The sequence below is a fragment of the Strigops habroptila genome, chromosome 2, assembly GCF_004027225.2.
Source record: "Strigops habroptila isolate Jane chromosome 2, bStrHab1.2.pri, whole genome shotgun sequence".
Classification (NCBI taxonomy): Eukaryota; Metazoa; Chordata; class Aves; order Psittaciformes; family Psittacidae; genus Strigops; species Strigops habroptila.
The window spans coordinates 16,793,971-16,820,456 of record NC_044278.2 but is presented as its reverse complement, the minus strand read 5'-3'; the positions used below and the strand labels follow the sequence as shown (position 1 = coordinate 16,820,456).

Below are 26,486 nucleotides of genomic sequence, written 5' to 3'. Positions count from 1 at the left end.
GTTTTGCCTTCTGTTGGGGGACTTAGTGGTGGCTTTTCATTATGACACCTCATATTACCGTGCGCATTTGGAGCTCTGGTTCTTTAACCTCTCCTTGCTGCAGCTCTAGCACAGCAAAACTCTTGGTCGTGCCTTTTCCAAGAATAGGGAATCTGAGGAAGAGTTGGCTTGCTTGACAGTACTGAGGGTTAAGTGTTCAGTGAGTAACTGGGGAGGGTGTGGGAGACCAGAGTTAGATTGAAAGCTGTAGTCAAAACTTGCTAAAAGCAAAGCCAGTGTGCATGAAAACTGTCATGAATAAAACAGGAAGCTGAAGGGTCATTTGTGTTTTGATCAGACAGCAAAAAACACAAGATAAGAAAATAGGAAGCAAGCTGAGTCTCTTGAAAATTTGAGTTCTCATTGAACTGTATCACTAGGCAGTTACAATACTGTGGCTTACTATACAAATGGAACCAGTAAAGGTTTTTGCAAAAGTACAGTTACAGTAACAAATGATGCTTAATTTTGAAAAAAATCACAACTGTAGCAATGATACCTACACCAGTTTGTACTTTTGCAATGTATTGTACCTGGGTACAAAGGGTTTTTCTGATATTTGTTGATGGCAGGATTTACTTTAGACCAAAAGAAAAATCGTGATGTAAATTCAAGAACAAACTTTAACTAGTGTGTCTGTTACAGATTGGTGCTAGAGCTGTCTCTGCAGTGCCAGAATAATTCCCCAAGGCTCCAGAACTCTGCCATGAGCTTTCTAATCAAATGTAAACCTATGAGGAAAAGAATGATTTATAACCCTCTTAACATGTTGTCTGTTTTTTAAAATACAAGTAAATGGAAAATGATCCTTCAAAATGTAAACTTCTCTGTGCTAAAATTAGAATTAAAAATTCATAGAACCAAACAATTAAAAAGGTTATCTATATCTATGAAATACATGAGTATGTGTAATAGTGGATTTTGGTCTTGAAATTACCTAGACTTTTGCTTAAAAATTTACTTGCAAGATACAGTCACAAAATAACATTTTCCTTCTCACTGACAACCCTGTTGTCAGGGATCTCAGTGATCCATATTCAATTACTCCCTGAGCTTATGGGAGTTCCAATTTTTGTATATAAGTTAATATTATTCTTGGAGGGGGGAAAAGAAATAGAAAAACTGAAAGACAAAAAAAGAAAAAGAAAAATAAAAGAAAAAGAAAAAGAAAAAAGAAAAAGAAAAAGAAAAAGAAAAAGAAAAAGAAAAAGAAAAAGAAAAAAAGAAAAAGAAAAAGAAAAAGAAAAAAGAAAAAGAAAAAGAAAAAAGAAGGTTTCGATTGTCATAAGAGTTTTTAGAAGAGTTTTCAGTGTTTTTAAACTGACGAAACTAGTGGCATAAAGAGGCCCCTCAAAGAGACCTTGGTGCCTCCAGAAAGACTTTGGTCAGCTGGGGGGAACAGATGCTTGAGGGATGTGGAATCCCACTGGCATTGGACTCTTCAGCTGCTGTGCAAATGCAGAGGAACAATTCAGGCTGACTGGTAACAACTTCCAGGTGCTAGATGCCACCAAAATCCCTCTGTAGACTTCAGTGAAACACCAGTTCCACCCAGAAAATGATTTACTTGAATTCAATCCATCCTAAACGGCATAGATCTTTGTAAGAAGAACACTTAGATGTTTGTTTGTAACAGGCCTACACTACTATGATAACATGGTCTTCAAGACATAGAAAGCACATTTGTTTCCACAGAAGCATTAGAACTATGACTTTCATGTAAATATAACCCATGAACTGCACTGCAATATGGTTATCCTGCATTGTAAGAGAAGCTTTTTGATCAGTTTCTCTGATTAAATTCACAAGGCTAGTTTTGATCTTCTCCAGCATGGCTGTATTTGAACAGAGGAACTTTTTTTCAAGGACAGTTTCTAAAAGTGACCTGAGGGGAAGCCGTCTGAGGATTCCCACCTCTTTCATGGATTTCAGAGCCTAAGAGCATCATGTTGGCAGCTTACTATTTACCTGTGAAGGCATGCCCTTGTCTCAGTGACAAACATTCTCCCTAACCCCTAGCTGGTCTTCTACTAGTTTTCATTATTTTGCAAAGAATTAGATTGAGATTTAGGAAACCAGATTATAATGTAGCTCTTGAGCCAAAATTAGCTCTTCTAGATCCCCAGGCTAGTTAGCCAGCCTCTGTTCTTTTGACATAAATTAGTAGAGGCCAACATTTATCAAGGGCTTTGTTTCTACAGCATACTTGGATTTGAACTGCTGAGCCAGGCAGGAACACTTTCTGTCACTTGATTAAGAGGGGAAAAAGAAAGGACTTGAACTATGGCAGCACAGCTGTAACTAACTCTTGCTGATGGAGTTCTCAGTTCTGTTTCGTTTTGACTCCCTTTGGCAGAAAAAGCTTCCCACTGCTACTGTTGCTACTATTAAGTTCATATTCAAACCCAAATGCTCCATCTCACAGCATGAAAGCTGTGTGAAATGATTCTCTGACTTGGTGCCTCTGAAAATAACTCCACTACACTGGTTAAATTAATCATGAACAAGAAAGCTGGAATGAAAATTAGTGGCATGAACACTTAGATTTTTCTTTGGAAATCAGGGAGTTTATCAGCAAAGCTCACTTAGCTCCTGTAGAGGAGAGAAGGATAAGAAAATGTGATCGCATAAAGACTGATATAATCTATGTATATAGATGCGCTCCATTAAAAAGTAGCAAAACAAATCTTACCGTGCAATTTTCCCAGTGTCTCAGCTCTTAGCTCTGCAACCTGACATACTGGTAGTATGTTTGGCAAGCCCTCACGGGTTTGTTTTGTTGAGTCTGTCCTACTTGCAGCTCACTGCCTCACTTCTGTGATCTAGAGAAGACATCTGTTCAGATATGAATTCACAAGGACCTTATTTCTCACCTGTGAAGAAAAAAAATTGTAAGACACTACTTAAAATATATGCAAAATCCCCCAAATGCTCACTTACTGTAGATAGGACCAAGAGAAAGGAAATGCAGTGCAGAAACTCTTCAGCTACAAACTGCAAGAGCCCTGAGCACAGCCCTGCCATGCGGTGGCGGGCATGGCTGAGAGGGGCCCTGTGTGCCCCCAAGGGAGAGCAACCTGCACCAAGGAGCTGTTTTCAGTCGAGGCCCATCAGAACACTCTGGTTCCAGCAGGACCTGCCTGGTCCGACCCTGTCCACATCCCCACGGAGAAAGTCCTGGACATCACTGTAAAACCGTACAAGCAAAACATCTGGATTTACACCAAACCCAGGTTTTACCCACAGACTTCCTCTCAAATCTGAGTATTATTAGTCTCAAACTGTAAAGTGATTTTTAACAGAGCTATCAGCAAACTATCAAGTAGATAGGTTTTCTTGTGCACCCTCTAAGAGAGCCCAATTAGACTCCTCTGCTCCACAGCCCTCGCTTTTTGATACATGCTGGGCATTTTGTTTTAGTGTGGAGTTATTTCTTGACTACCGAAAAATACAGGTCTGTCATGCTGATTTGCCACATTGAAGTGATTCAACAAATTGCCCTGTCAAACTGAAAGGAGCTCTGTAGTTTTCCTCAAAAGCTTTCATAAAATAACACCTTGCTCAGCTTGTTATAGGCAAATATGCAATGCTTACATTTAATATTGGGCAAACAGCAGGGAGACTTTGGCTTTGGAAAGGTACTCAACTGTTAAACTTTAGACCCCCAAAACACATGAGAGGTTCCTTTCATAATGGGAAAGAAAACATATTTCTGGATAATATTACGGAATTTGTCCACTTGTTTGTTAAACTGTTAAACTGTGACTAAATTATGCAGAGAAACTAAGAAGGAACCAACAAGGTAACTGATATAAACCAGCAACATAAAGAGACCTCCTCTCTGTGTTAGTGTATTATAATCAAGCAATGCACATCTGTCTACATGTCTATCTAGACAAAGGCAGAGAGTGTTTTTTACTGCCATTCTAAGACGTGCCCTGTGAAGGCATATGAAGGGACATGATCCATAATTGAGACTGAGCTCAAGATACTTCCTCAGGGCTCCCTTTCATAAATTGTTTTGACTGGGACATGTTGTCATTTTGTTTTCCCTTTTTACATTTCACTCAGCTGAGTTAAAAGAGAAAAAAGGAAGGCTCTTTTTTATCATCATGGGAAAGAGTCAAGTTAATGGGTACACGGCACCCTGTGGCTGGTGGTGACTGATAACCCCAAATGCACTGCGTCCCTTTTGCTTTGACTTTACTCCCTAGATTGAGGACTGCAGCAGGATGCTGAGGCCAGTTCCCAAATTTCAGTATGTCCCATTTTCATGGATCAATTCCACTTTTATATAAAGTGGGGGGAAAAAAAAAAAAGATTCTTACCTGTGAAAGAACAGGAACAGAAGACAGCAAGGCAGGGTTTTGTACACTCTCCTCAGCAGGGGGCTACCCTGGTTTCTCCAGAGGCATCACTGTGATGGTGCAGGAGGTGCAGGGCTGCCCCATGCACCGCACAGCAACTGCATGAACAAAAAAGCAGTAGTGTGCTCTTTATCAAGGACTTCCTTTGGCTCCACAATCCTAGAATGCTCCCAACACATACACATTCTGTCAGCCATCTCAGGAAGGGTTGAGACTTACACTGCGTGGTGATCACCTGGCAGACCCTGGATGCAGATATGCACAATTTCTCTCCCTGCAGAAGGATGGTCCTGGGTTGGCTGTGGCAGTTGTCAAGCTCCTCTTGCTGTCCTGCCTTCATTTCCAGAAGGAAAAGAACCCTTTCATGAGACCAAAACAACATAGTGAGATCAGGATATGACAGCTAAATGCCCTCACATGCTCATCCCTGGAGCAACAAAAATGCATGGTCTCCTTTTGCCAGGGGAAGAGCAATCTCTTCAAGAAGATGTAGAGACATACTTTTGAGAGACATGAGGATCCAGAAAGGCCCAGTGTTGCCTGCCAGTGGTTTTCCTTCAACCCACAAGGTATTTTATTGTTATCATGCAGCTATCCCATCTCCATTTTACATTCTGTTTAAAAGGGAAAAATTGAAGATTTTAAACTTGCTTGGTATGCAAAGATGACACATGTAGTCAAGCAGCTAGTGTAAAGTAACAAATTGGGAGAGATGGGGATAGCTGTCATCTCAGCTTTGAAGTAGCTTTACAGACACTGAGAAGGGCTGGATGTTGGATTGCTAGCACAGTGGAGTTGCTGGGCTTCCCTACATAATCTGTAAGTCCTGCCAGGGCTTCAAACCTTCCTTTCCCTTCCTCTTCAAAGCACCGAGAATATGAAGTCTAAGCATAAATAACAGCACCTCTGTGGTCCTGAGTGCTCTTTTGAGGATTAAATGAAATGTTTGCATCTTCTCCACAGAGACATAACCCAACTGATTTTGGATGCCTGATGGAATTACACAAACTATGGCCATGGATGATCTACAGAGCCATATCATCTAGCTCCTGATGCTGGCTCTTCACTGTGAGGCTGCTTGAATCTCAAACTTTCTGACACAGCCACAGGCAATTGTTAATAGGGTCAGATCTCTACTCACATTACAGGTCTCAGGAAAATTCAGACTAGCTCCTTGTCATTACAGACCATTAATTAAACCTCTTGGATTTAACTAAAAAAACCAAAACAACCCTAAAACATGTTTCTTCTTTCCATTGCTCATCCCAGATTGTTTACCTTGGTCCTTCTGGTATATGTTTTTTTGCCAAGCATTTGTTCCCCACAGATTACTTAGAGGAGCAGAAGTAATGCTCCCCAGCCACTCGCTTCACTGTGGCTGCAGCTTTCCCTTCCTTGTGATAGCTGTGAAGCTGCCTGCTTGGAAAGGGTACGTTAGCCAGAGCTGAGCAGACAGGCCTCCCAACACAAGTCCTACTATGAAGGCTGGAGATGCAAAGTACTTTCTATCTGAGCCTTACCCCTCTCCCCAATAAATATAGAAAGGGGGAGGATATGCCACCCGTATTAGCTTGGAAGTTCACAAGGATTATCTTGTGTGCCTTCTGGTGCATACCACCACAGCTGCAGTTCAGGTTGCAAATACTTCAGGGATAGAGCTTGATTGTCAGGTTAGTTTTGTCTAAGCCTGCTTTCACCAGTCCCCAGCCTACTTGGCTTTTTCAGGGGAAAAAAAAAAATCACGTTTAAAAAATCCCCACAAAAACAAGTGATAGGCCCATATTCAAAACCGAATAATAATAACCACAAAGCAAGTCATTGTTTCAGTGAAAAGTGGTGTTCTCAAGGAGTAATGTGTGAAACGTAAGTACGACAACAAAGACTTCTCTGTTCCTCTAAGACCTGAAAGCTGTTCAAAATCTCTATGTGGTCTCTAGATGGCACTGTGCCTCTAGATAACGATTAATCTAAAATGAACAACCCTAAAAAAGTGTTTGCATTGCCAATTGGATAAGAATTCACAGCTGCCAACTGACTAGCTTCCAGTTCTTTATATATCAGATGTGTAATAATAGCTGTATTTATGGTGCTTATTTATTTCTTGGGTCACAACACAAGCTTGTGCTTTGCAAGACACCCTCTTCGGTTGTCCACAGTTAATACTAAAATACAGCCAGCTGGGTACTGTTATATGTTCTTTCCTGAATAAAGTGAATTAGCTAATTAGCTAATTAGTGACCGTTCAGTCACTATACTCTCAGGATGTAATATCTATAGCCAGGTTGTTATGTCAGATTAGAAACACTTACCTGACGGGTTAATTGGCTGTTCACAATTGCTGAGTATCTGTGTGATCAATCAGTGTTTCGCTGCTAGCCATCATTGTGCTAAAGGCATGGAGAAATATATTATTCAATGTCTTAAGTCAGTAGAGCTAATATATTTTCTGCTTCCGAAGCAGAAATGAACATCTTTTAAAAGTGTTAAAATGTAAATCAACTTTCCAATCTACATTACTATTCAGAACGGATACTTGCAGAAACACTAATGTAGCTGGTGGGTGATGCACAAACCAAAGGCAAGTTCAAGATCACAGGGATCTGTATTATCAGAGAGATTGGTATTTAGTCACCTCCTGATTTATATTGATAAAAGCCTCTAACAGTTCCTTAATGGAAAGCAGCATGATAGCTGTCATGATCAAAGATCAGGCTTAGCATTTTGGATAATTATTCTGTGTGTTTGGGCTGCAGTTGGATATCAGCTCTAAGAACATTACAAAATTAGGATGAGAGAACAGAGTTTTCAACAAAGAAGCTTAATCTGTTCCAACCCACAGAAAAAACCAGTGCATTATATAACCATCTCTCATTTTTAATAAATACTTTTAAATAGCGGTATGTCTTTTCAGTATGTCAGCACACCATGTTTCAACAGGAGATACAGACAAATGTTATAATGAAGACACAGCAGCAGGAATAAAGTTATCAAATAAAAATGATAAAATTCTCTGTGGTCACATACCAGTCCTAAGCTGTTCTGCCACTCACTCACTGTGCTGCACAGCTATGCGTCTTTCCTAACTTCAAGCCAAATGTTTCCAATTTGCACAAAGATGATTTCATCGCTATGAAACCAAAGAGAAGCCTAAGAAAAGCCCATGGTGCCGCATCTGAGGCAGTCAGTTGGTTCAGTTTCTGTCATCCAAAGAATGGATGAAGATTGTGTTCAGACTTGATGATAGTGATTTCTTAGCACACTTGGCAACCAAGATAGTAAGAGGACTGGGAGAAATAAATGATCATGATTGAATTCCGTTCAGTCCTAGACAAATCTCTCCATGTAGCTATTTTTCTTTCACAATACTCAAGAGGGACCAGAGACCTTTACGGTAAAAGGATAATCCATACAAATATAATAAACAAATACTGCCAACTCATAATTTTATGTTTCAGATTTCAGTGGGAAAATGAAATACACCACCTCTATGACATAATAAGTAAATTTTTTAATAGATTAAGAGATGGAACTTTTAAAGTTTTAAACCACATAAGTAGCAATAACATTTTAAAAAAGCAAGTCCCTTGACCTTAGCTTTTAGCCTTTTTCTTCTGGAAATTCATTTAGCAAATGTCCAGATATGCACTGTGATTTTCTTCCATTTCGTTAAACAAAATTTGTTTGAACTTATTATTAAGCAATTATTGAAAAAACCATTCTCCAGTTAAATCAAGGAGAACTGATGTAAGTATTCTTCAGTTAAGTAGATGATAGAACAAAAACTCAGCATAAACAGAGACCTTACTTATGGTTATGCCATAACTTTCCTCTGGAAATAAATGAAGGAATAATTAGAAAGCATTGGAAGGTGTATAATGGGAATTTGCATCAGAGAAAAGTTATGCCATGTTTTTGAGCTTGCGGTGGCTACAGTCAGCTCTTTTTTCAAGATCTTCAGGATCAATTCTGCATCAGCTGGTTTAACTATGTTCTTTCTTGCTAGCCGACATATTTTGGTAAAGTACTCTCCTAAGCAGAGCTTCCCCTGGTTGTACCGCCTGTACCAGTTGGGATGCTGCCATCTTCAATGAGGCACAACAAAGTGTTGCTTGCCTGCATGTTGAGGACCTGCGTGTAACAGCCTGCAGAAGCAGTGAGCAGCCACTTTGTTCTTACATTGTCGATGTATGGTTTTTGGCAGACATCACAGGGCTCAGGTACCTTGGTATTCTGCTCCCATAGCAGCTGCTCCACTACACACCCCAGGCACAGACATGAGGAAATAAATGGTTGAGTACCTTCTTTGGGAAGCTTCTCTGATATCTATTCGATATTACAAATTGTGCCTTTTCATGCTTGACTGTCCTGGAAAAGTTAAGTTTCTACATGCAAAATGAGACTGTGGGAGATTATACAGAGAGCAGCCCTTGTGTACCAGTTGTAATCATTTGGATAAGGGTACAGTAATCCCTCCTAGTTGGCAGTGGAGAATTGTTAACATTTGACTCAGCCATCTAACTAAGCACTCCTGTGCTTCTGAACACAGGGCCTGAATATATTCCTCCCTTTTCTGATAATTCAGATTCAAGTTATTGAGATTTGTTACAATTGAACATTTGCTATAAGTGAAAGCAATTTATAATTTCTTTTTCCTTAAAGGAAAAACCTGCATTTGATTCCATTTTGTCAGGACACCCTTCCCAGGCCTAGGGCTTGCTGGAGCTGTGTGAGATTTTTAGAATCAAAGGAATCATTACAAGTTTTCAGCATTTTAATTTGGAATTTTCCTGGTTTTTATGTGAATTTTCTTTTTTCATTTTTGCTTGTGATGTGATGGGGTTAGTTGAGTGCAAGTATTTCCAGAAAGGCAACAATTTCTCTTGGAGTCCAGTCTATTTACCATGCCCTAAAAGCCTCAGCTACTGTTCTTGGTTCTTTTCCTGCCCACATGTCTCCTTGTTTATCTCTAAGAGATACTGTGCTAGTACAAATTTACAGACTTATTGAATTGAGTGTTATTGAATCGCTAAAGTCTTTTGCTGCACCTCCTTCAGCAGCTGCTTCAGCTTCCTTGATGTTACTCGTGTGCTTCTGATGCTTTTCGTGCTTCATTTTACAGCAATCTGTTTGTCTCCTTTGCTGGTGATCACAGAAGGAACAAGGCTCACCTTTGCTTGTTTACTTTCTTCATATAGATTTTAGATTTATTCATTTGAAATGAATACTGTTTGCTTTCTGGCCTGTTACCTCAATGACTTGCAGAAGAAATATCAATGTCCGTTTTATCAGTAGAGAGAGGAAAGGTCTTGTGATTGCTAAATTTGGCAGTCTGTAATTTCGACATTAGATCTCTGCCGATATAGACATCCAGTCATAATGTTGGTCCCTGCTGAATGGAGACGGGGATTCAATTTTTCTTTTATTCCATTGCAAGTCAGGAGGTGATCTGTGGGACTAAAATAATGGTGCAAAACTGGCATAAATGAAGGAGCTCCAAAAGAGTTGATCTTAGTAATTTTGTGCAATAACAAGGTAATTATTATTTTATATCTTACGTACTTTTAAGCCTGATATAGACAGCTACAATTGACTGCAACCTATATGGTAGTCAATCCCACACGTTTTATAACACTTAATTATAACTCTTCATTTCTGGTATTTAGTGTGGAGTCAAATTATAGGAACTGGAGAACATTACTGTTTCTAGTTGCAGTAAGGACAAAAATCAAAGGCCTTGTTTAAATAGGATGTTCAGTTTGCAGCATATCTGGATGTGTTATACAGGGTATTCAGGGGACAAAACCACAACTTTTTTTGTGTACAGAGACAACTTCTGTTTCAACTGTCAAATCAGGCTCTGTTTCATAAGAAGAACGTCTTTCAAGCTCAATCACAGTATTTCCTTAGAGAAATCCAAACTTTAGCATCAAATTGAGGATTCTGGCTAAAAAGCTGGAGAATTATTCTTAAACCACTCATTTTGTTTTGCAAGCACAAGATTCAACAGCACCTATTTGAAAACAAGAAGCTGAAACTGGGGCTCTTCTCCAGTTTCTCAAGCTAATTATTTCATATTTTAAGGTGACTTTGTGATACAGGCAGTGGGGCTTTTCATAATGTCTTTGACCTCTGCACTGCTACTCAGCCTTTTTGGATAAGTTCTTTGTACTTGGAGTTGCATTACCATACATAACCTTGCTTATGTCACCAAGGCCAAAATAACTCCAGGTGTCAGTCTTGAATACTATAATTATACTACCATCGTGTGCTTTGAGACAAAGCAAAAGCTTTCAGCTAGCCTTGCTGGTTAATAAACTCAGCCCTCGTAAGTGTTACACAAGGACAATCTTTGCCCCACGCTGTACATGGAAAAGAATGATTGAAAAAGCAGATACGGCTACTTCATGGAAATTCCTCTGACAAGCCTGGGGCATGAAGCCACTGCTTTTCAAAAGATTTCTTCTTTGTATCACTGTTTTAGCATGACACTTCCCCAACAATCCTGTTCTGCCAACTTCAAAACATGTATTCCCCATTAGTGTCCTATCCTTTCCACAGTTGCCCAGAATGACTTCATAGGCTGACTGTGATTATGTGCTCCAGATCAGTAAGGAAGAACTAGCACTTTCTGGTCTGATAGGCATCATTCACTCTTCATGTAGCCTACCAGGCTGCCCATTACAGATAAGCATTGTCTCCAGAAAGAAATTCCAGTTCGCATAGAGAAAAGCGGAGCAATATGACAGAAACCATTTCTAAAATCATACAGTAGTTATGGGTTCTCAAGATCTTTACACACTTTATCCTTACTTTTTAATAAAGTATGTTCAATTATATTACAAGAAATAATGCAGGCTTGATGTTGGGGCATGTGTTGAAAAGAACAAACACGCATATGTCCAAGCATGGCTTGGAATCATCCCATATTTTTGCATTTGGAATGGAAGTCTTAAACCATCGGGTTCTGGGACCATTCAGGAGCAGACCTAAACTATTGCTTATGCTTCATACATATGTATCTGTTGAAGAAAGAGCTGGGTTTCAGAGAAAGTAGTGAGTATTCTTTTATATTACAAAGGGTTCCCTAACAATTTAACACTTCATTGTACTACCTCCTTCTCCTTAGGCACACAGTTACCGCTGAAGCAAGTTATACACCAGACTAATTGCTTGAGCTTAATTCAGCATGCACATACCCAGCACTAAAATATCCTCAACAAAGCAGGACTGTTTGGACTCTTTATTCCCTGCTTTGGGACTCATTGTGACAACCATTACAATTGCCAAAACTTAGAGGGTTAAACCCTCAAGAAGTCTGTCATAAATGCTAAGTCAGCTCAGAATGGGGCTGCAGAAATAAAATGTCCCTCAACACTGCTTATGAGAAAAACTTTTTACAACTCAGATTTTAAAAGTTATTTTCCAAATAAGAGGAACAAGAGGTCCAAAAAAAGACAACATACAGCATTATAAAATTGGAGATGGTATCTCTTATCTTTAGTCGTGTCATTGTTTGTTATGAATCCACTGTAATTTCAAGCATTTAATTTTTAGAGAAGAAACTGCTTCCAACAAATAAGCTGTGTCTGGGATTAAAGAGGGTTAGATGATTTGCACTTGGAGTTCTCTTCTTGACTTGTATCGGTTGCAAAAGGTTGTGTGTGATCCACTGAACTGGAGAATTTCCCATGTGTTTAACATGCTAGTAAAAGGGTGTCTTCCTCCCTCATCGTTCTACTTTGTACCAGGCAGTATTCTTACTGCAGCCATGCCAATAGTCCCATTGCAAGGGTGCTGCTTACAGGCCACTCTTCTGGAAACGAGTGGGAAAGTCCTGTTGGCTGAGCTCTTGAATTAAAAAACACACAAGCAAACAGAGTATTTGGTTACATTCTAGCCCATGCAATCTTATTTCAACAGGAAGGACAGAATTGATAGGCAAGTTGTGATCCAGCCAGAGAGAATCACAAACAACTGAAACTGTAACCATTTTATCACTTGTACACTTCCTCACCCCCAAAACCATCAAATATAGCTCACTGAAGTTTATGACCCCACTGCAAACATTCTATAAACACAGTTTTGATTAGTAATTTTCATTGCCTGCAGCCTGTAACAGAGTTCAACATCAGGCAGGAATAAATGGTAACCCTTGAGATAGATTTGCTGCTGCAGCTGGCTCATTCAATGTCTAAATGAAATGTAATCTCCGTAAGGTTAAAGGTTGTTTCAAATTTATTTACCTACAGACTGGTGATACCCATGGGCTTATTTCATTACTCTACTGTTGTTCGTTACAGCCCTCCCATCTCTGCCCTTCCCTCCAGCCACTTTAAGAGCAGTCTAGCTTCACATTTCCTCTACAGTTAACACTTTTCTCTTTCCCCACTGAGAAGCCCCACATAAGTGGCTGGAAAATGCTTTCTGCATTACCAACAGAGTTGAGGAAAAAAGTTTCACTTCATGTGTGTATGAGAGGTGCCATTTGTTTAACTTGGCAGCCACAGTAAAACAAGGTATTCTCATGCCTTATTTGCATTGTTTTACATTTGTGTAATTAAAACTTGTTATAAGAGCTTACCCATCCACTATGAAGGTATGGTCCCTATATACTTGTTACAAACATTTTTTTTAGCTGTTGACACTGTCTAAACTTTTACTTGATCATTATTATGTTGATTCGAATAAAGAACTAAGTATTATTAATACTTGTTTTATATTACTAATGGTCAGAGGCAAACTTGACTTGCATGCTTTTCTTCTTTAAGAATATTGTTTTCTTTAGTGAAAGGGAAGATTTTCAGGATTCCTATATCACAAGTTTATTTATTAAGAGTCATTAGACTAGTTGAATGCTTTTGTTCAACATGGAATATTTAAACTTTGAGAATAATAGACTGACTGAAATGATTTTATTTTTCATGGGATCTATCATATAAAATTGTCAAAGCTAAACAACATTTTAAAAAACAAAGCCCAATACAGTAGCTGATGAAAAAGACTTGCCTCATATTTTGTCTGAAAACTGTTTCCCCTTTCACTTTCTTTCACTTTTGAAGTGACTTTAGAATGAAGGAAATATTTTGCTGTGAATTGCACGCAAGACAAGAATAAAAGACCTAGAAACAAACTTTACTGATTCACAGACAAAGGATATAATGAGTTCTTTAAGAGAAATACAGTGATTAGTACTGACATGCCAATAAAACCTATTTAGATTTAGGCAGAGCAGAATGGTGGTGGTGACAACTTCATTTCGGTAACAGTGATCTGTTCATCCAACTTTCAAAAAACTGGTTCAAATCTGATTGTACATATGCATTTATTTAGAATAACTCTCTCTGTTTTCAACATTATGTGGATTTCTGTAGGTAGAAGTCTTTCTTTTAAAATTCATCTTTATCATAGCAACATTCAAGACTGAGAATTGAAGTAGTTAGTTGTATCACACTGTTTTGTACATAAACACTCCCCTGTCCGTTAAGAACATATTTATAGCCTGGGAGGAACCCTCATAACTGAACTGTGGTTATATGTAGGTAGTTACTTTGGTGGTTTCTGAAGAGTAAAGCAGTGCTTTCCGGTACAACATGAGTGTTTCTCTCTTGCACAATCTGCTACGTTATTTGCAGTAAACAGGATCTTGACAGGTGAGAATTGCTCTGAATCTAATCCAGTAGACTGCTTTACCTTTAACTATGCAAATACTCCTGCCGAGTTCAATATATGCATGTAAGACAAAAACATATGCTAAGTGCTTAGCTGAATCATGACCAGAATGCACAAAACCTGCAGGATCCCATCACGCAGGGCTTATTTCCATTGTCCTTATTACTCATACTGATATTTATGGGAATATCACTTTTAAGGCTATTACAGGCTGCACAGGGCAACATTTCAGCCTAAGAAAAGAAGCAATTTGAAACTTCAAACTGTATATTGCATGTTTTGGCACTAGGCAACATACATAGAGAACAAGAATTCCAGACAGAATATTGTTGTTATATTCAGCTCGGTACTGTTCTTTCTTCTACTGGTACTCCCAACTTTAAAACTGCAAAGAATATCATAGTGAATAGGAACCTGTCCAGCCTGCCTTAGGCTCTTCCACTTTCCACTTTTCCAGTACAGTAGTGACAGAAATGGTCAGTGATGCAAAGAGAAAACGATTTTAGGTTTCTGTCACATGAAAGACATAGGGCTAAAGGCAAGACCTTCATGTGGCCAGGCTCATGCATCACCTTCTCTGCAGCTGGAACAAGCGCATTCCCCACAAACAGCCTATCTTCAGATCTGTGAGATTTAATCAATCCCCATGACTACAGTCCAGGATGGACCTTAATCTTTAGTACTTTTTAAGGCTCATCTTGGAAGGCAAAAGGCATAATTACAACTAGTTCAGTAATGTGAAGTGTTTTCACATGTGCAACTATTTGCAGAGCCATTTCTGTTAGAACGAACCTCGCTTGTGGTCTTCTGTGTCTCAGTGTGAGCCAGGATATAGTTTCATATTCAGCTGCAGGGTAACAGCAGTCTTCAGAGATTCTGCAGTTAGTCTAGTAAATAGAAGATGTTTGTTTGGCCCAGGCTGTCCCCCAATTTTGCAATAGCTTTGCTTCCCTCACATGCTGTGAGGGCCTCTGCTGCTTATACACTACCTTTTCCTTTTCTCTTCTGGGATTTGCAGGAGTACAGAAGAGAAATCATCAGTTGGGACAGGTAGGAAGAGACTGAGCAAGACTTTAGGCAGAAAAGAGAGGAGGTGCAATCAGAGGAGGGATAAATCAGACTTTTCATCCATGCAGCTTTTGCAGAGGCTTAAAACCCCCACACAGCCTAGCCTACCCTGTCTTTAGAATTTACTTCTAGCTAGAGGTAGCTTGGCTGAATTGTGTATTTAACAAGGATGTCTGGCTCCACTCAGATTGGGCTGCCACAGAGACAGGTTCCTATGCTGAGTGAGGTAGCCATCAGGAGTCCTAAATGGAAAAATCATGTATGTTGGAGAACAGGCTTTAAAGGTCTTCCAGTCTCTCAGCAGGACAAGCTGGGAAAAGATGGCCTTAGCAAAGCAAACACTTTGCATTTCCATCCACCAGTATCTTAAATCCCCTGTTCTTCCCTTTATCCTTCTTTCCACAGTTAAGGATGATCTATGGATTTTGGCAAGAGACAACAAACTGGTAAATGAGCTTAACTTACCATGGGAACACTCAAGCTTTTTTTTCTGCTCATTTACTGAAACATGATTAGGGTTTCAGTGAATTTGTTTATCTTGCTTTTGCAATGACTTGGCACCTCAGCTGCCAATTTTCTCTTTCCTATTTTCCTGGGCATGAGAAAAGTTTGCTAGCGAGAAAGAAAAGCCAAAGCTATTTGGTGAAGCAGTCTGAAGTATCTTGGGGTTGGTGGGAGGAGACAGGAATTAAGACGTAATGAAGCAGTGAGATGCAACAGGGTGCATGCTGCTTGGTTCCAGGCATGCTTTCTTTCAGCCAAGAAGTGCATGCTAGCCAGCCAGGAAATTAACTTTTTAAAATCCTGCTGCTTCTAGGAGATAATCAACAAGATACCTCAAAGCATTCATACCAGTTAATACGTCATACTAGTTCATATGTCCTCACTAACTAAAGAAATTTTACTCTGAGAAGAAGAGGATTTTGTACCACCTAGTTTAGACAGTTTTCCTCTCTGAATGAAGGAGAATGAAGAGAAATAAATGGGTAGGTATTTACCTTCAATACTCTATATTGATGGAATCACCCAGCACAGGCGGTACGTAGCACCTGAAAGGCCTTGAGCACTAACCGCTGAAGTTTGCGTCTAATAGACTTACCAGGATGGGAGTATTCATGATTATTTAGGAGTTGCTCAAATGGAGTGAATAGTGTTTCCTTCTGGTGTCCTACGCCAATATTAGCTCAAGGAACAGTCAACTAAACAGGCAGAGGCTAGAGGAATCACATATTTAATATCTCAGAAGCTAATAGCACTACTGATACAAGAGCAGCTGGCCATTTGCTTTGATGGGTAGGCGTGAATGTCAGATTAAAAGCGACGGATCAGACGACGCTAAACAAATAACTTGCTGATGGGCTCTAAACCACATATATCCACCTCCTCTCTTCCCCATCCCATACCCCTAACAAGTCTTTAAGGAGGGAGGGAGACAAGCTAAAGAAGAGGCAAGGCACACAATTAACCAAACCTGAGGGCTCTCCAATCCAAAATCTTTGTTCTTTAGTAAGCCAGAGACATCTGCCCCAAACCTCTGTAGTTCATACTACAGCTTTACCTTACTTGTGTTTTGAGGGCTGTGGCTTCCAAAGGTCCCTTACAGAGGACGGTAATGCAACCTTCAGGAGCAGCGTTCTTTTCCCAGCAGAACAGGGTCTTCCAGGATTTGTAGCAGTTTGGCCTTCCCATTTAGGCAGCCACACTACACTTCTCTGGCCCAGGAGCAGGCCAGCATGATGTAGCAGGCAAGAGGCATCAGGCAAGGTGAAGCTCACATCCCCCAGACCACCGAGGCTGTCGTGCAATGACTTGCAAAAGTGCAAGACCGCTTCAGTCCCTCCAGCTGCAGATCTTACACTTCTGTGAAATAGATGATATGCTGCCACAGAGAGAATGTTTACAAGCATCTCTCTGCCATTTATAATTGACCAGGCTTTGGTTAAATTTAATAGAAGTCATGGGAATGACTGCTGCCAGGACACACCTATTACATCAATCCTCAGGGAGCTGTAGTAAAGGAACACACTATATCACATACATCTTTAGACACAGGAATTACATTCAGTTGATACTCTCATTTAAGACTGCAGTCCTCAAAACATCCCCTCATATCTCACTGACTATTAAGATCTGAAAATTCTGCTGTATTTCCTGAAAAATCTAAAAACCAACCTTCTCACACACTCAGAGATGCTGCTCTTGAGGTCTGAGGTATAGCAGGGTTGAACTTAGGTTCTGAAAGCATTTGTTAGCGGTGGAGTGAGCAGAAAACTATTCTTCATTTCAGTTTCTATCTATAAAACAGAGATACTGGCTCTTCTTTTCAGCATAAGAACATCATATCTGTATACGCACTTTAACACCTGGACACTGCAGTGAAAGAGACCAAACGTAGTCCTTGGTGCGTATAAAACCATAGGACTTGGGAGGTAACCTGCTTCATGCATGGACTGCAATCTGTCCTTTTTACCCAGTCTGAATAGCAGCTCCTGGCATTGCTCTGAACCATCTCAATCACTTTTAGGTTCCAGGGACAGGCCCCATTTCTAGTCATTAAGTCATGCTTTCATAGCAGTTTATATTAAAATACTACAAGCAAAGCAAGAAACACACAGGCTTCCCCTGAGCAGCTTGCCTATCTGCTGTAGGCAGGCAATACTCAAAGTCCATACCAGATTGCTCCTTTTTCTCCTTGATTTAGTGAAACATGAGATGTATTAGTCTTCAACTGAATACATTTCACTCACTCCTACCTCCCTTTCCTCCAATTGTCTTACTACTTAACATGCATACAAAATTACAGCAAATTGATTTCACCTGAATTTGAAATAACGTCTGAGTTAGCCTCACATTGTTAAAAATCTGAGTTTTCAATAACACCTTTTATGACCTCAAACTTAGTCTGAGAATCTGCACTTCAGTCCGCAGGAAATCTTCATGTTTTTCCTTCTATACTGCTAGGATTCTGTGCTTTCTTCATTTCCAGACTTGAGATAAAAATACATTAAAGAAAAGTTTTTGTTTATAATATGGAATACTGGCATTTCTTTATAAAAAGAACTGCAACATTGATACTTTTTATGTTCTGAGGATGAGGGACATTTGAACTTCCAAAATTCTTAATGGGCACCTGCATTTGTCCCAGTTTTATTCAAAAAGCTTACATTCTATTTGGTTTTGTAAAAGAAATCTGAAATTTTGTAACTCTTCCATAGTTTTACATGCCATAAAAAGACTTCTTGGTGCCTTTGGAGTTTACTTAATTATGATCAGCTAAGATTTTGGTATGTCTGCCCCTGAAGTAGCTAAAATACAATGTGCACAAGAGTGCCTCCTTCAGGTCACTGCTTGTGGCTTGTGTTTCTGCTAGAGAACCTCCAGCTATTTCAGAAAACCTTTATGACTTTCAAGAATTTTTATCCTTTTCATAGACATTTTGCAGATCATTGAACAGCTAACCCTTCCCTCCTGCCAAGTACTGCTCTTTAGTTCACAAGAGCATTGTTATTCCATGTAGGACTAACGCAGTGCAGTGGAGGAAGCTAAACACCAGAAATAATCAAAGTAAATGGTTTACAAGTTACCAGTGGGAATGCAGATTCTTTCTCACCATCTAGGAAAATAAATAGTGGCTGGTTTTCAGGTTTTTTTTTTGTCCTCTTCTTTCAGGCTGTTTGCAAGAGAAAACCCGCAGTTTTATGGGTCGCAGGAAATGTTTATCAGCTATTGGAACATCAAGTATTGGCTGTCTTCAGACACAGCACTTCGGTAATTAAAAACTTCAATCAGCAGTTCAAAAGGCAATATGGCATCACAAGCAACTTCTGCTGTGTGACCGAATACTGTATCCTTGCTGCTGTGACAGGCCATACCTTTTCTGGGAAGCCACTTGAGAGGGGGAGTAAATGAAGGCAGTTTACCTCTGTCTGAATTTTTGTCCCAAATGTTTTAAAACTTTCATTTACATTCTGTGCTGTTTTTTGTAATGTGTTTTTGTTGTTGTTTTGGTTGGTTTTTTTCCTAATACAGAGAATAAAACACATTCCATTTTAAACCATGAGAGTAAAGCAGCTGGGTGGGATTCTTGGGCTAAATCTGAATCCCCTGTACTTCAAGCCATTTTGGCAGCAAGGCAATTTCTATAAACTTCAAGTACTCACCAAGTATATTGTTTCTACTGCATCAATTCAGTTCTATCATAACTGTAGGAGAGGATGGAAACTATTTCATTATTGCCAGAGAGAAGTAACTGCTTGGCTGGAGAAGAAAGAGTTAAAGAAGCAGCAAAGTACACTGTGTGATTGAGCAGAGCAACCCAGCTGGACAGGAGTAGGAGAACAGAAAGATAAGGACCTGGTTATTCTGGGACTGTTTGCGAAACGAGGAAGAATGTTGAAAAAACCAAAACTGTAAACCAGGAACTAAACATGATGTGATAAAATAGTTTGGCATTAAGAGTTAGAGCAATAGGCTAAAGATAGCTTTGCTAGAACGGTATAAAAGTTAGAGCAATAGGCAATAAAGTGATTCGCTGCATGAAGATGCTCTGAGTCCGTGCCTTTCATACGCCACAATAACAGCTAAAACAAGTTACAAAATACTTTCCAAATTTCATGTGTGTGAGCTTTTAATTTATGCTGAATGCTTGACTCCATTTCACCAGCTTGTTATTCAGAAAAAGGAATGGAAGCAGAACCTTCTGTAACCCTCCTCCTCACTCATCCACAAAGTAATTTGCAGACATCTATAACGGAGCACAGAAACCAGAACCAATTAATTGAAAAATAATAAAAAAGCCATTAAACTGGTATGCAGAACCTTATAAATAAAAGGAAATTAAAAAAAAAAAAAAAAGGAAGCATAACATTTGTAATTAATTTATATGATGAAAGTTTACATTTGATATTCCCTACAGCTTTTAGATTAATTATTATGCCAAATTTTTGGTGAAGTGTACTGATTAGAAAGGGAAGAAGAAATAAATCTTGTTATCCTCATAGGAAATATACCCATCTTGTTTACAGACAGAAGAGTTTAAACTTCAGCTCTCAGGAGTTAGCTGGAAAGTTCCATCTTTTCTCCGCCTACTTCTTCAATGCATCTTGCACAAAAATGTCGTGATTGTTCTGGCTACGAACATTAAAATGGTAAATTGAATTATACCTGTTCTACAGAAGCATTAGTATTCTCTGTAAGTGTTCCACTTACAGCCAGCTGCTTTCCATGTTAGTAAAGAAAAAAATCACCTTTCACTGATTGCAGTGATTATTACAGATAAACTTGCAAAAAGAGTTATTTTGGTCCCTTTCCTTAGTTGCATGTGCTCCCAAGATACCTGAATTAGTCACCTCTCAGACAGTTCTGAAGGGTCTCAACTTTTGGTGAAGAAATCTTTAGCTGGTTTTCACTTTAAAAATGTGCAGAAAAGGCAGAGTTTTCTTGAATCAGGAAACTAACGTGGATAGGATAACTTCTGGCTGTAACATTTGAGCAGCTGAATCGGAATTTAACATTTTCAGAAATGCTCCAGAGCCTAAGGAGGACAAAGGTGTGCTGACTTCTGAGTGTATTTTGCTGTTGTAGAGTACTTCACAGTTCATGTAGCACAAGCACTCCTTAGTACTTAGAAGTATACTTTGCAGCTCCATATTAAACTAAGCACACCAATAACTTACTTTGAAATAATTCAGTATGAAATCTCTAAGCCTTGGAATAGCTTGGAAAAATGCAATAGCTCTTTCACTGTGTAAAGAAACCAAGTCCCATGCAAAGGACTTTTCCCGCAAAGGTGCTCACTTGGAGTTAGGCTTCTTCAGTGCTTTGACATTAATCAAAATTAAGCAGTGATTAACAATTTCATTATCTCGGAGTGACGTGCAAATGCATAACACCCCTCTGAGGTGGGAGCACAAAGCAGGTACTCACTGCTTTCCCCACAACTGTCAGTGCTAGTGGAAGTGCTCCAAATGACAATGAGTAGCACCACACTTGGCTCTGTAAAAAGGCAGATTATGCTTTCTTCAGTGGGTGAAGTATAGAAAAGGACTTCAGGTATCCAGCTGTGATGCTTAATCAGTGTTAATTTAAGACAATTTTCAATGTGAGAGCCCTCGTTGTAGATTCCTCTCAAAAACTCTCTTTTTACAAAATAAATAATTTTTAAGAACTACAAACTGAACAGTATTCTCCCATCCACCTCCACGAAAATCAGTGATGTTAGACTGGTTGCAGGATAAGTGTTGGGCAACTATTTAGACTTTCCTCACTCTAAGGCTGTACAGCAGACAAGCGCTATACAATACAAACACTCCTGCTTCCACGATCCTAACAGATGTTTTAGGCTTATAATAGAGGGTATTTTTAAGCCATTTTCGCAACACTAGTAGCTGATTACACCATGATGTGAACGATTCTTCAACTTACCATGAAAACCTAGAACTAATTTTGAAACATTAACTGAAGAGCTAGAAAAAGAGCAGAACAAAGACGTAACTTTTAAGTGATCCGTTTATGACAAGAAGGCAATTTCCCAGTACAGCCTATATTAAATATGGTACATCAGCACTACTTGCTTGTACATTTGATTTCAAGTCTCTATCTAAGGCTGAATTTGAAGTCTGCTGGAACATGCAGCTGCTAAACAACACCCAGAAGAGACTAGCCTTGTGATATAGGCATGCACAGGCTAGAGCTAAAGACATCTTCTCCGAAGATGATGGGAAATACAAGTTTAAAGGCAACCTTCTGAGCGACACTGCCTTGTTGGAAGTGAAGAATCTCCACCAAGGGATAAGGGACCCTACACATGCCAGGCAGCATGCTTAATGCCACCTCCATACCTGGAAGCAAGCAGCAATGGAACATATGCATATGGTAGGGTTTTACTAACCTCTGTTTACAAGCCCTTCTTCCCAAAATGTAGCTAAAACACGGGGTGCTTACACAAAAGAAAAAGATGCAATTATCGGGCAATAAATGAATATAAGTTAAATTTATCATTATCTCAAATCTTCAAACCTGCAACGGTAGCCATGGATACTGAAATCCTGTGCTTGTTATCCACAGGCTGAGACCCTGTGTGACCATGAATAATTCCCAGGTTTCCTTATAGTCCTGTTTTGACATGAAGATGTCCTCTAGTCATGGGTTTATAACAGGTGAAAGTCCTGTGGCTATAGAAATCTTGGCAAAGTGGTGGACAAATCCTGTATTTCACATATCGGTTCACTGAAAGTGACTTCTCATTTACCAAAGAAGCAAAAGTTTAAATCTTGGAAATGAAATCCTGTATTCCTTGCCACACTTATGCCATGCAATCAGCAACCAACAGTTGTATACATATACCTTTTGGCTTACAGCTTGCAGAGGCTCTGAAACAAAAAGGACTCTTAAAGAAAAAGTGCATACACTTGCTATTGATTTTGTTTTATAACATTCCTATCACAGGTGTGTGTTTTTCATCTCCTTTCCAATATGCGGGTCTGATTTGTCACAATGAAACCTTTTCAGCCTTCCTTCTCTTTCCTTTCTAGTTCCTGAATTTGGGATCTGCTTGTTGCTGGAGGCATGCATTGACCTAATTATAGGAAAGTGTACCAAAAGTTACCTGCATTGGAGCCCAGTTTTAAGGTTGTGCTACTTTTTGATTCCGAGCAGAAGACATGTCGCAAGCCTCTTCTAAGACATCAGATATTAAGTTTGTCATCTGCATTACAATTGTAGTAACCTGTGCATCTGTCATAGTCACAGCCATGCACAGTTTGTGCACGGGTAATTGATTTGTTTTAAAGTCATATATGTCCTAAGTAGCAGAGTGATATTTTATTGGCAACAAGATTCTGTTCACGTTGAATTTTCTCCTTATGTGAAGGGGGCATAAGGGGTGGGAAAAACCTAACACAGCCCATCCGAGGCCTTTACTCACCTTAAAAAAAGGGATCTTCTTAAGAAATTTTTGAAACACCTGTTTTTATCCATATTGAGATGGAATAAGGAAGTAGGAGATCTTCAGTCACGTCTGCCTTTTCAAAGTTCAGATGTGTTAAAAATTAACTTTAATCTGTGTTAATAGAGGTGTGATTTACAAGTATAAGTTGGCTGTTGGGGTTAGATGCTTAGGAAGCTTTTTAGAGTTTGCATCTGAAAGGAACATTTTATGGCCTCAACACGCTTCCCTTTGTTAGAGAGTGACTAACCCTATGCCACTGGAGAAGGGAGGACAGGAACAATTCACTAGGCTGAGAAAAGACAGGGACTAAAATGTAAATCGTTTTTCTGCATTAACATTGTCTCCATTAATTATTCTCTGCCTCAACTTCCTCTGAGAGGCAGAAATGACAGCTGTGCAAATACTTTGAATGGAAAGGCATTAGATTTAAAAAGGAAAACAACAAAATCTCAGCAATTACCAGGACACTTACCAGAGCATTCTGCTGCAAAGGGTGTTCCAAGGAACAGGGCACCAGGTAACAGCAGCGCCTCAATACCTCCTCGTTCTTGCCTAGTGAATCACAGGACATGTTAGAAAACAGAGATGTGCACTCACACAGCCGTATTATTTGAAAACCTATTCAAATTGCAAAGCCCAGGTAAACACACTATTTAGCTGAGAAAGAAACATCATCAAAATGCTGATAGAAAGCAGAAATTCATAAAAACCCTCATGCAAGATGATATCCAGTTCAAAAAGTCTCCAGTGGATTTAATACCATTGGGAGAATCTTCTCAAGTCTAAACTGGACACATGTAAGTGATGGCAATTATGAAGAAGATTAGAGGCTGTATACTCCCAGCTTCTTGTCACGCTCCCAGTGCTTTATATCCACCTCAAGGTTTTTTTCTCATACTTTCAAGTAGTTCAAAAGCATTTGTTTGGCATTTGTTATTGTACCAGCCGCTTATTCCTGGTGGTATCTAATAGGATTAGGGGGATGCAGAATGTGGGGATCTACTGCTCCTGTAATACTTTGGGAGATTAAATGTTATCTTTGCAACATTTTGAAGCCTTATTTCATTTTGCACCAATTTATAATGGAATGATTTCTCCTCTCCCTTCCTTCCCCGCCTCCTCCTGTGTTTGAAGAGCGGCATGCCACCTTGAGAAACAGCATGTGGGATCTAGATGAGAGAGGCGGGAGAAAAAAGCTTTCAGGAGCAGATTTGTAGTCCTGTGGGAATCAAAAGCATAAATCTGAAAAGCACAGGATTAACTATAATCTCAGATTTCAGTGTACAAAGTAATGAAACTGTATGCTCTTCTACATTCTTGTTAAAAGTAGAACTAGTTTTCTCCTTAGAAAAATAGCAACAGAAACAGGTGAGACTTATCATTTTGTCTCAGAAACAATTCCAAAGGTACCTGATACGTCTGCAAGAATTCTGCAGTTTATATAGCTACTTCCCTTTATTCTAAGAATAAATAATTTCTAGCAAGTTGAATAGTGAGATACTAAGAAGCCACACTGCCTTCTAGTTAATTAGAAGCATACTAGTACAGGAGCCCATAGATCCATTTACACAAACTACTAAAAAATTAAGTTATATTACCTAACAGTTCTGTTACAGCCTTGTTAATATTACTATATCTGAATGCAATCTACATGACAACAGATATAAGATGTTGTTCTAGGTAAGGACATTCCGCTATAATGGATACCTCTAAAAGCTTTCTTCCCTTCCATGAGCAGAGCGCTTGGAGAAGAAGGAGCAGGGAGTGGTATATTTAAAGAGACATAAAGGAAAGGGCAGGTGTGCTTTACAGGAGGCACTGCTTGCTTTAATTTTGTCTCAGCTGCTTCCAGGTACTAAGCGGGGTACATTACTTAGGAAAGTTGCCAGACTAAATAGGCTTGACCTCCTGTGTACAGGAGTCTTAACTACTCACACATGACATAAATTAGTGCTATCAGGAAGCAGCGTTATTCCCATGCTGCAGACATGTGCCAAGAGCTCTTGAAGAAGTGAAATTAAGCCTTAAGTGCTTGGTCAGAGGAGTTCCAGCTCCAGGTTGTGGTCAAGAAGGCTTAATTCTTTACTCTCTAAGTCACTGAATTGGTTAATATTCACATAGATTATTGTAAGACAAAAAGAGCAGCTTTCAGTTATATGGGCTGGTTTGCATTTTAGCTCTAAATTTAACTTCCTCAGACTTTTCTGAATCCTGGCTCTTTTACCCTTTCTTTCCTATCCTGTTCTATGCTTTGTTTCACCTTTTCTCCCAAATGTGCATTCTGTTGGATTTTAACTTCTCACTTTCCCAGTTATAATTTTGACCCACATGTAGGCAAATTTAATGGCCAAGAACAGCAACTAGTAAAATATTGAAGCTGCTAGAATGAGCTGAACTATGCAAGCTGACAGTTAAGTAAGAAACCTGCCTTTTACCTGTTTACTTCTGCATCTGCCGTAGCAGATGCCTCAATTTGCTATCAGTAGGAAGACACTCAGCATCATTCTAAAGTAGAGATTCCCATCCATCCTCCTCCACTAATCTTTGGGAGCATTTGGCTTGAAGGAGTCATTCATCCTGAATTCATCTCACTCAGCCTCTCTATTATGCCATTTTATTAACATCTGTGATGTGACTGAAGCATTCAGGGTTTCATTCATAACCTGTACAAACCCCAGCTACAGACATTGCTGATAAATGAAGCTCCAGGTTCTACATGAAATGTTATTACATAATACATCAGTTTTATGTCAGAGCTACTGATGTTTTTATGGCCTCTGTATTCAAAGTAATGTGCCTGTACTCACAGTGGCTTCATAATTTGAATAGCAAGCATCTTTTAGATTGACAAAGTCATTTATAAAACCTGCATCATGACTCAAGGCTAGTTATGTAAATCAGAAGTTTTTCTTGAAGTGAGAATTGCTGTTGCTTTCTGTTGATGAATGTAGTCTGTATGTTCTCCAGAGAAACTTCTAATTCCTAACAGTATCCTAAAAATAGCATTATGCTAACGAAGACCATTTTTACTTGTAATCCTACCCAATTAAATTTGAGCAATGTCTTTTTGCATATGGACTTATGTAGCTTAATTTAAGCAATTCCTTTCTCATGCCATAACCAGCATAAGATCCCACAAATTCTGAGGCACAGCACCTGCAACAGCTGTTCTGAGTCATGACAAAATGGACATTCCATACTTTGGCCCCAAATAGTGTGAAAAATAAAGGTTGGGATACAGCAAAGGGTCTTCAGCAAAGTATTTCTGAACCCTCTTTGTAGATCTGAGCAACACTTTGTTGAGCTAAAGAAAACAAGCCAAATATTACTAAGAAGCAGCTGCTTTTTTTGATCTAAAATACATTTTAAAATGTCTCTTACATGCATCTCTCAGG

General features: G+C 39.3%; 1 long non-coding RNA gene across 4 annotated transcripts in view; it reads right to left on the bottom strand.

Annotated features, from left to right (window-relative positions):
* LOC115601593 overlaps positions 1-26,486 on the bottom strand; it is a 58,138-nt gene that overhangs the window by 3,070 nt on the left and 28,582 nt on the right. For all 4 annotated transcript variants that reach the window (XR_003989406.1, XR_003989407.1, XR_003989408.1 and 1 more), the window contains 5 exons: positions 23,564-23,643; positions 6,716-6,793; positions 4,626-4,765; positions 4,368-4,504; positions 2,732-2,912 (listed from right to left, as the gene is read on the bottom strand). This is a non-coding gene — a long non-coding RNA (uncharacterized LOC115601593). The remainder of the gene's footprint in view (positions 1-2,731; positions 2,913-4,367; positions 4,505-4,625; positions 4,766-6,715; positions 6,794-23,563; positions 23,644-26,486) is intronic.